This window comes from Peromyscus maniculatus, chromosome 2, assembly GCF_049852395.1.
Source record: "Peromyscus maniculatus bairdii isolate BWxNUB_F1_BW_parent chromosome 2, HU_Pman_BW_mat_3.1, whole genome shotgun sequence".
Taxonomy (NCBI): domain Eukaryota; kingdom Metazoa; phylum Chordata; class Mammalia; order Rodentia; family Cricetidae; genus Peromyscus; species Peromyscus maniculatus.
In genome coordinates, this window is record NC_134853.1 from 154051797 (window position 1) to 154061251 (window position 9455).

Here is a 9455-nt window from a genome sequence, read left to right on the forward strand (position 1 = left end):
AATATTAATGATATTTGCGTTTGCCTTTCCACGCGCAGTCTTGCTTGTCTCCCTTGGAGACGAGGGGGCATTAATTATGTCTAGGTCGAGGTCTCCGCCAGTGGTCCCACCGAGGCTGGCTAGCAGCACTGCGGTAGTTGAATTACTGTTGCTGAGACCAGCCTGGTGGGGAGCTGTGCCTGCCTTCAGCTCACAGACTGGGTGACAGGTACGGAGCCGGAGATCTTGTCTCAGCTCCCGCTGGAAGCAATCTGCTCGCCTTGTGGTTCAGCGGCTGAGGGTGTTTGCTCCCAGCCCGGGACCAACATGGTGGAAGGAGAGAACCAACTCCCACAATTGTTCCTTGACCTCCACACGGCTGCTCTTCCAAATTAAAAAAAAAAAAAAAAAAAAAGTAAAAGAGTTCAAGGCCAGCCTGGTCTACAAAGTGAGTTCCAGAACAGCCAGGACTATTACACAGGGAAACCTGTGGTGGTGGTGGTGGTGACAATAAGGCAAAAGAAAATCGGCTCTTATCACTCAAGACCCTTGAAGGACAAACAAAACAAAGGGGTCAAAGTCAAGGGCACAGTGCTGTCACTCAGGTCCTGGACACAAAATGCAATAAAATTCGTAGCATCCTCATCAGAGTCCGCAGCAGGGTCACAGGGTTGTATCCCTCTGCTTTAGGAAGTTTCTGCAGCTTCCCACCCTGGGGCTGCTGAGCAATCTTAACAGGCTGAGTTCTTCACTTTTCTCATCAAAGTCAGGGTCACACTGGGAACCGTAGTCATTTTCCTCATCTGAAGTTCTCTTAACACAGCAGTTTCTGAGATGGCGCCGTTGGTAAGGTACAGGGTTCAGTGAGAGACCATTGTCTCAAAGTAAATAATAAGCAAATAGGGAACAGTTGAGGAAGACACCCAACATCAATTTCTGGCCTCCACATACATGTGCATGTGTGTGCAAACACAGAGACATGTATCTATCACACTCCTACACAGTGGAGTCTGGGAACTGCTGCATTCACCATCACTGCTTAGGGATACATGCGCTATGGGAGCACAGGAATGGCTGTGAGCCAGTCTAAATTAAAAGCCTGGGCCAGCCTTGCATACCTGTTTCCCTTGGGTATTAAGGCCCTGTGCTGGGGGTTGAGCCCCAAAGGGACAGCTCAAGGAACTCACCAAGGGAGCTCACCCTGACACACATGCGTACATAAACTCCTAATGCTCCCATCTGCTGGAACCCTGGAGGTCAGAGAAACCTGTTTCTATTCCTGAAAGGTGATGGACCGAGAGCTGGCATTGTGGACCACTGCTTCCTAACCATAGAAGAGGAATTCAGATCAGAGGTGACTATGGCTTGGACGAGAGCCATGGAGGTGGCAGTGGGGAGAAATGGCAGGACTGTGGATGTACCCCAAAGACAAAGCTACAATATTCACTCATGAGAGGCTTGGAAATTATGAGTAGAGAGGAATGTAGGGTGGAGGTGGGTGGGGAACACACTCCTGGGACCCCCGCCGGTCAGTGAAGGTCAGTGTGGTGGCTGAATCCATGGGCTCAGCTGAGATGACCCAGAGAGAGCAGGCAGAACAAAACACAAAGGTCAGAGATCAAAAGCCAGAGGTCAGATCCGTGTGCCTGCCTTCACAGCAGAGGAGCAGGAGACTGAGGGAGCAGGAGTGGAATCTTCCACACCCTCCCTCCCCCCCTTGTGTCTGGCAAGGCGACGGGCACTGTGTGTGAGGAATGTTTGTTATGAATGAGATTGGCACAGACTCCCATTTCCGAGGCGCCCTTCCTCGCCTCATCTCCATGGTTTGAGTTACAGGCAGAGAGAAAACGATCGCTCGGTCCATTGAAACCAGGGCTAAGGTTGATAAGTGTTCCCTGTCCCACAAAACTCAAGGAGAGCCTGTTAGCTGATGCCTCCGGTCCTAAGTGGCATGGCTCCTGCAGAGAAGTTTCCAGACATGCGATCTCATTTCCGATTTTCGCATCCAATGTGCGTGGATTAAGCTGTCAATACACTGAAAGCATCCTTGATGGGTCTGCTGGGGGGGGGGATATAAAGGCTTGTGACTGTCTCCAGAGATGGTTTGCCACTTTATCCACTGAATGTACACCTAACCTATGATCCAGATATTCCACTCCTGTGTATGTACTGAAGAGGAATGTCCACCTCACCCCACTCCCACCCCCAAAAAGAAAGAAAAGAGGGTAGGGAGATGGTTGTGTGAATAAAATGTCTGTTGCACAAGTATGAGAATTGGTGTAAATGCTGAGGGGTGTGGCGTTTACCTGTAATTCCAGCAGAAGACTGAGACATCTCTGGAGCAAGCTGGCAAGCTGGATTAGCTGTGTTAGGCAAGCTCTGGGTTCACTTGGGAGTCCCTGCCTTACTGAATAAAGTGGAAAGCAATTGGGGAAGACTTGATGTCCCTGATCCTTCCCAGACACGCATGCGCGCGCGCGCACACACACACTTTTTAAAACATTTTATTTAATTTTATTTTTTGGTTTTTCAAGACAGAGTTTCTCTGTGTAACAGCCCTAGGTGTCCTGGAACTCACTCTGTAGACTCGGCCTGCCTCTGCCTCCTGAGTGCTGGGATTAAAGGTGTGAGCCACCACTGCCCAGCCACACTTTTTTTTTTTTTTAAGAGACTTGTCTACGAATTCTCTGGATGTGTTTACTCATTCATATTATCTCCAAGTTGGCAGTGTCTCACATACCCATCAGCTGAATGACTGGGCATCTTAAACATCTGTGCTATCTGTCTTAGTTCTTTTAACTAACTAACAGAACCAAGCTTTACTTTCTTTTTTTCTCTCCCCCTTTTCTCTTTTTTCTTAAGACAAAGTCTCTAGCTTAGGCTGGCTATGAACCCTCCATGTAGCCAATGATGGCCTTGAACTTTTGATCCTCCTGATTCCGCCTCTGTACTGCTGGGGATTACATGTGTGTACTACCACACCTGATTTATGACATTCTGGGGATGGAACTCAGGGCTTTGTAAATGCTAAGCAAACACTACCAAATGAACTACATCCCCAGCCTACAAGTTAATTTTTTTTTTTAATCTAGTAAGATATGAGCAAAAAGAACTGTTATTTACTAAGTGGCACAATGTTATTCATTAAGCAGCACTGTTTACCATGCAAGAAGACCCACGAGGTACAACAAAACCCACTATAAGAGTTTATTGAGGGAAAGGAATAAGAAAGATGTGTTACAGGATACCCACCCCCTGCACATGTGCATATTGGCTTTCGTAGCTACGCCACGCATGCACAAAGGTTATGTGATCTTTGTTGTGTGCAAATTATGTGATCACACAGCTCCCGGATTTTAGGACTTAAGGCCCTAGAATGACTAAGCATCTTTCCAGTGCATTCAGTCATGTAGCTGGGGGAGTGGCTGGGAATTCCAACAGGAACTTGTCTTTATTATAAAGCATATTCTTTGCCTTTGCTATTCCTCTTTTTTCCTAGCCTACAATGTGAAGACAGTGGCTGGAGCTGCAGCAGCCATTATGGACCAGGAAGTAACTCTCAAGATGGCAGCTACATGTGGGATGTTGGCCCCAGAAGATTAGGGGTCTAGAACAAGTTTTACAGGTGTAGGACTAGTCTGTTGGATGATGTGACCCCAGCTCCTATAACAGTGTCTGGGGCTGGTAGAGCATAAGGGCTCCACCCCTGTGGAAGAGAAGGGGAGGCAGGAATCACCTGCGGCTGTTCGTGAGAAAGATGGACTCGGAAGAGATCACACTGGGAAAGGAAGCTGAGAGGCTGGGGGCTGAACTCTAGGGGTCAATACCACCCTCCCTCACCCCACCCCTCACCCCCCCAACTACCTGCCTGTGCTACTGATTAAATTCAGGAATCCACCATCTATGGTAGATGAAGCTCCTGAAATGGATCTGTCTCCCTGGTAACATATCTTGTATCCACTTCTGGTGAATCAGCCATTTCCCCATCAGGAGCCACAGTGTGACCCAGAGATTTTAAAATATATATATTTGGTGTACCTGTGTGTACACATCCCATGTGTGCAGCTGTGTGAAGAACAGCTTTTAAGAGTTGACTCTTTCCATACTGTGGGACCTGGGAATCAAACTCAGGTTGTCAGGTCTGTTGGCAAGCACCTTTTATCCACTGAACTTATATTACCTGCCCTGTTTTCGGGTAGTTTCTTTTCTTTTTTTTTAATTTTTATTTATTTTTATTTTATGTGCATTGGTGTTTTACCATGGGTGTTGGGTTCCCTGGAGCTGGAGTTACAGCCAGTTGTGAGCTGCCATGTGGGTGCTGGGGAATTGAACCTGGGTCCTCTGGAAAAACAGTCAGTACTCTTAACTGCTGACCAATCTCTCCAGCCCTCAGGTAGTTTCTTAAAGGCACAACTTCCAACATTGGTTGGGAAATGAGTTCTGTAGACTTGGGATATTTTAAATGTTCTCATTATAAAAATTGGAATTGGCAGCTGGGCATGGTGGCACACTCCTTTAATCCCAATACTTGGGGGGCAGAGGCAGGCAGATCTCTGAGTTCGAGGTCAGCCTGGTCTACAGAGTGAGTTCCAGGACAGCCAGGGCTACAGAAAGAAACCCTGTCTTGAAAAAAAACAAAAATTGAACTTGGCCTTTATATATAATTTGAAAGCAAATGGTAATAAGAAAACTAAAATCAGCTACAACCCAGAGCTAGCCATTCTTCAATATTTTGGTGTATTTCCTTTTTATAATTAGATTGGCTGTTGGGATCATTCAATTTGGACCTCCAAATTTGCTTAATGCCAGTAAGTATTTGCTTGTGTTTCAAAAATTATTTTCAAATGTTTTAAAATAATGATCTAAAACTTCACCCTGTACAATCAGTTAGCTAATTGGTGAATTGAGGTCTCTTGCAAACTTTCTCTTGTACAATTAACCATCCAATGAATGCTTTGTACAGAGTACATTGTTGCATCCATGTTTGTCTCAGGGTTCCAGAAGAGGACAGCAGGCCAAAGAGCATGAGCATGCACAAACTCAGGAAATGACAGACCCACTAGAGGAGGCTTACAGCGCCCACCCCTCCCACATCCTCCATGTGTACCTCACCACATCCCTCACAGCACTGACTGAGGCATTGAAGAGGCTTTCCTGTACGTGTTCTACAGGCAGAAAGCAAACAACAGCCGCAACATGGCGTCTGGATCACAGGGTGGGGTGACCCCGACTCTATCTGCTGCTCAGGGGAACTGCCCAAGTTCACTGTGGGTTCCCTAACTGAGCTATTAGCATGGCTTGACTGAGTACAGAACACACTGCATTTGCTGGACCGTTTCCCTTTTGAAATCCTTTTTTTTTTTTTTTTTTTTCTCTTTCTCTCTCTGGTTAAGATTTGTATTTTTTATGCTATTGCTTTGTACCTACCTTTCAATTTTACTGTGAACTTTTTATTACATTTTTTTATTTCTGTGTCCACGTGCATTCTTTCTATCTGTGTAGGACAGAGGACAACTTAAAATACTGCAAGCCGCAGGAAAACGTAATGGAATTCAGCTACTATCACAAAAGCTACTACTTGGAAAAGTCAAAGACTTCTCCAAAGGTCAAGCCATGGCTTATGATGTCTTGGTGATATTTTAGCTTTTGTCTATATATTAGCTGGTTCCTACAGTGATTTTCTTGTAAGGCTATGCGGGATTCCAAGAACTCCTAACAGTGTATTTATCTAAAATACCTATCAAGCATCCAAGGCCAAATGAAAAAACACCTGTCTCCTAGGTCAGGAGGTATAGCTTTATTTCTTGATATTTATCTCTAGGGTGAGAACCTCCTTCTGTACAGCCTTACTTACTAATAGACTCCTAATTTCTTACCTAACTACTTCCAGGACTGTAGACTGAGCACATAGATCTCCTTCTTGATATACTGATATACTAACCGATCATTAGCTCTCAATTGACCTCCTTTAACCACTCTGTTTTCAGGTTGTAAAAGACAGCCTGACAGCCTGACAGTCACTGCCTGAGGAAAATTATTCTTTTTTTTTTTTTTTTTTTTTTTTTTTTTTTTTTGGTTTTTCGAGACAGGGTTTCTCTGTGTAGCTTTGCACCTTTCCTGGAACTTGGTAGCCCAGGCTGGCCTCGAACTCACAGAGATCCGCCTGGCTCTGCCTCCCGAGTGCTGGGATTAAAGGCATGCGCCACCACAGCCCGGTCCTGAGGAAAATTCTTACCTGCCTTTATGACCCTGTAGGAATTCAAGCCTGGTGGCCTGGCTGGAGGGGGAAGATTGATATGGCTTGGGTTTATAACTGAACACCTCAGAGACTTGAGAGGACTTAGAGGTATAGGAGACGGAGAGGAAGAGAGGAGTGGAGAACTTGAGGAAGGAGAACTGAGAGGGATGAGGAGGATTCTGACCAGAGAGAACGTGTGGACGAGATGGAAGATGAGGAAGACCCAGACGGGGAAGTCCTAGGCAGGTAAGAACGAGATGAGAAGGACCTAGATGAGGCAGAATTAAGAGAGAGAATTAAGTTAAGATAGAACTTAGAGGGAGCAGTAGATAAAGGTAGAGAGAAATCAGGCAAGAAAGGAGCTAGGCACGAGAACATAACCGAAGCTGTGTAAATAGGATTTTATCTCAGGAATAAAGTAGACGGACAAAGAGCTTGGTGTACTTAGATTCATTTCCCGAAAATAATTCTCGCTGTTTGTAATTTCTCTCCTGAGCCCCTGGGAAGTATAATATTAAGGCTGGTCCTTTTAATATTATACAAGATTGAAGGGGTCAGTTTTCTCTTTCTATATGTGAGTCCCAGGAACTGAACTCAGGTCACCAGGCTTAGTGGCAAGGACCCTTACCCACTGAGCCATCCTGTTGGCATGTAATACTCATATTTTTGTTTTATGTTTTGTTGAAACTCCCTGTGTCATTTAGACTGGCCTCAAGCTCAAGGCAATCCTCCTGCCTCTGGCTCCAGAGTGCTGGAATTACAAATGTAAATTTTCACACTTCACTCTGTAAATTATTTTTTCCAGTGACTTTAAAGAATCATGCTGGAAAGATGGCTGAGCAGGTCAAGGTCCTTGCTGCACAAGCCTAAGTGAGCTGGATCCCCAGAATCCATGTAAAGAGTTGGATGTGTTCGTGCCCATCTGTTGTCCAGAACTCCCTCAGTGAGATGGGCAGGGGTGATAGAAATCCACTTAGAAGCAAGGGAGACCCAGCCACAGCAAGCCAGAAGTCAAGAGCTGACTCCTGACCTCAACAGGTGTGCTGTGTGCCATGGCAGGCACATGTGTGAGTACACACACACACACAAGGCATGCATACACAAATTGAGAAAGAACCCATTTTTCCCAGTGTTTCATATAAATGCAACTATATAGCAGTATGTATGTGTGCATATGTCATATTACATATATTTCCAGGTTGTTTGTTTTCTTTCTTCCTTTTTTTTAGACAAGGCCTTACTATACAGTCCTGGCTGGCCTGGAACTCTCTCTATAGTCCTGGTTGGCTTTGAACTTATGGAGGTCCATCTGCCTTTCCCACCATGCCTAGCCAGGTTGTATCTTACATTTAGATATCTGTTAATAGAAACTGTTTAGATAAGTCTAGTTTTATTCTCTAGAAGGGAATGTCAGAGTATTCTTATTTCCAGACACTTTGAGGAAAGTTTTAACAGCCAGGCATGACAGTGCATTCTTGGCATCTCAATGCTTAGGAGGTGGAGGCAGGAGGATCAGAAGTTCAAGGTCATCCTTGGCTCTATATTGTGTTCAAGGCCAGCCTCAGATACATCAGACACCTTAAAAAAAAAAAAAAAAAAGACAAGTGAACTGTTGCAATTGATTGAGCTGTCTCTGAGGCTCAAACAGGTGGACCCAATCCTGTGTCATGGACCGGATTCTGTGTCATGTAGCTCCACAAGACAGGATGGAATTTTACCTGTGATCCCAAACACCCTGAAAAGGATATGTTTCCACATCCAAGCCTCAAAATTATCCAGGACTTTTTTTGTTTTGTTTTTTGAGACAGGGTTTCACTGTGTAGTTTTGGTGCCCAACCTACTGTGGGTAGTACTGTTGCTAGGTGAATGGTCCTAGGCTATATAAGAAGCTAGCTAAGCATGAGGCTGTGAGTGAGCCAGCAAGCATCCTCTTCCGTAGTTTCTGCTGTACTTTTTTGGCTGTGAGTTCCCTGGTTGGAGGTAATGCACGGAACAGCAAGCAGTCCGTCCTGATTTCCCTCACTGTGACTGGAGATGTAAGAGGAAACAAACCCTTTCTTCCCTTAGTGGCCTTTGCTCAGAGTGTTTTATCACAGCAACAGACTGAAACTAGAACAAGCTTTGTCCCCAGCCCAGCTGTCATCTGCTTTCTGCCTCTGTGAATATCAGCACTCCAGGGAGCCCCCTATCCATGGAGCCATCTGTGTGCCCTGTCCAGTCCTGTTGAGTCCGTCATTTAGCATAGTATCTTCCAGGTTCATGGTTGTGTTGTACCACACACCAGAAGCTCCTCTGCTTCGGGGTGAATAGTCCATTGTACCCTCTACTACATTTTGTTCATCCCTCATCCATCGAGGACACCTGGGCTGTAGTGCTGGGACTTGGACCCCCCCTCAGCACATGCCAGCCAAGTGCTTCTGTCACTTAGCTACATTCCCAACTCACGGCATGTGATTATTGTTGGCACAAACACATGCTCAAGGTCCCACTTTGGGGGCTGAAGCGATGGCTCAGGGGTTAAGAGCCCTGGCTGCTTTTCCAGAGGATCTGAGTTCAGTTCTTAGCACCTACAGGGCAGGCCACAACCGTCTCTAACTTCCGTTTCAGGGAACCCGATGCCCTCTTTTGGCTCTTGGGGGTACTGCATACATGTGGTGCACATCCACACACATAGGCAAAATACTCATACATGTAATAGAAAAATAAGCAAAATCTTCTATTTTTTAATGATTTATTTATTTGTATTTTATGTACATTGGTGTTTTACCTGCAGGTATATCTGTGTCAGGGCATCAGATCCTCTGGAACTGGAGTTACAGTTGTGAGCTGCCATGTGTGTGCTGAGAATTAAACCCAGGTCCTCTGGAAGAGCAGTCAGTGCTCTTAACCACTGAGCTATCTCTCCAGTCCCAACAGAATCTTTAAAAAATTATCCCGTTTTTGCACTCGGGAGGCAGAGGCAGGCGGATCTCTGTGAGTTCGAGGCCAGCCAGGGCTACAGAGTGAGTTCCAGCACAGGCACAAGGCTACACAGAGAAACCCTGTCTCAAAAAAAAAAAAAAAAATCCATTTTCAACTTTTCCTGTATAAACCCAGAAATGGAATTCTAGGATCATATGGTCAATTCCATTTTTGTGGTGGGGAGAGACAGGGTCTCTGTATGTACAGCCTGGCCTTGAACTCTGTGTAGCCCAGATTAGTCTCAAACTCAATGTTTTGTGGCAGAAAGGAGAAGCAT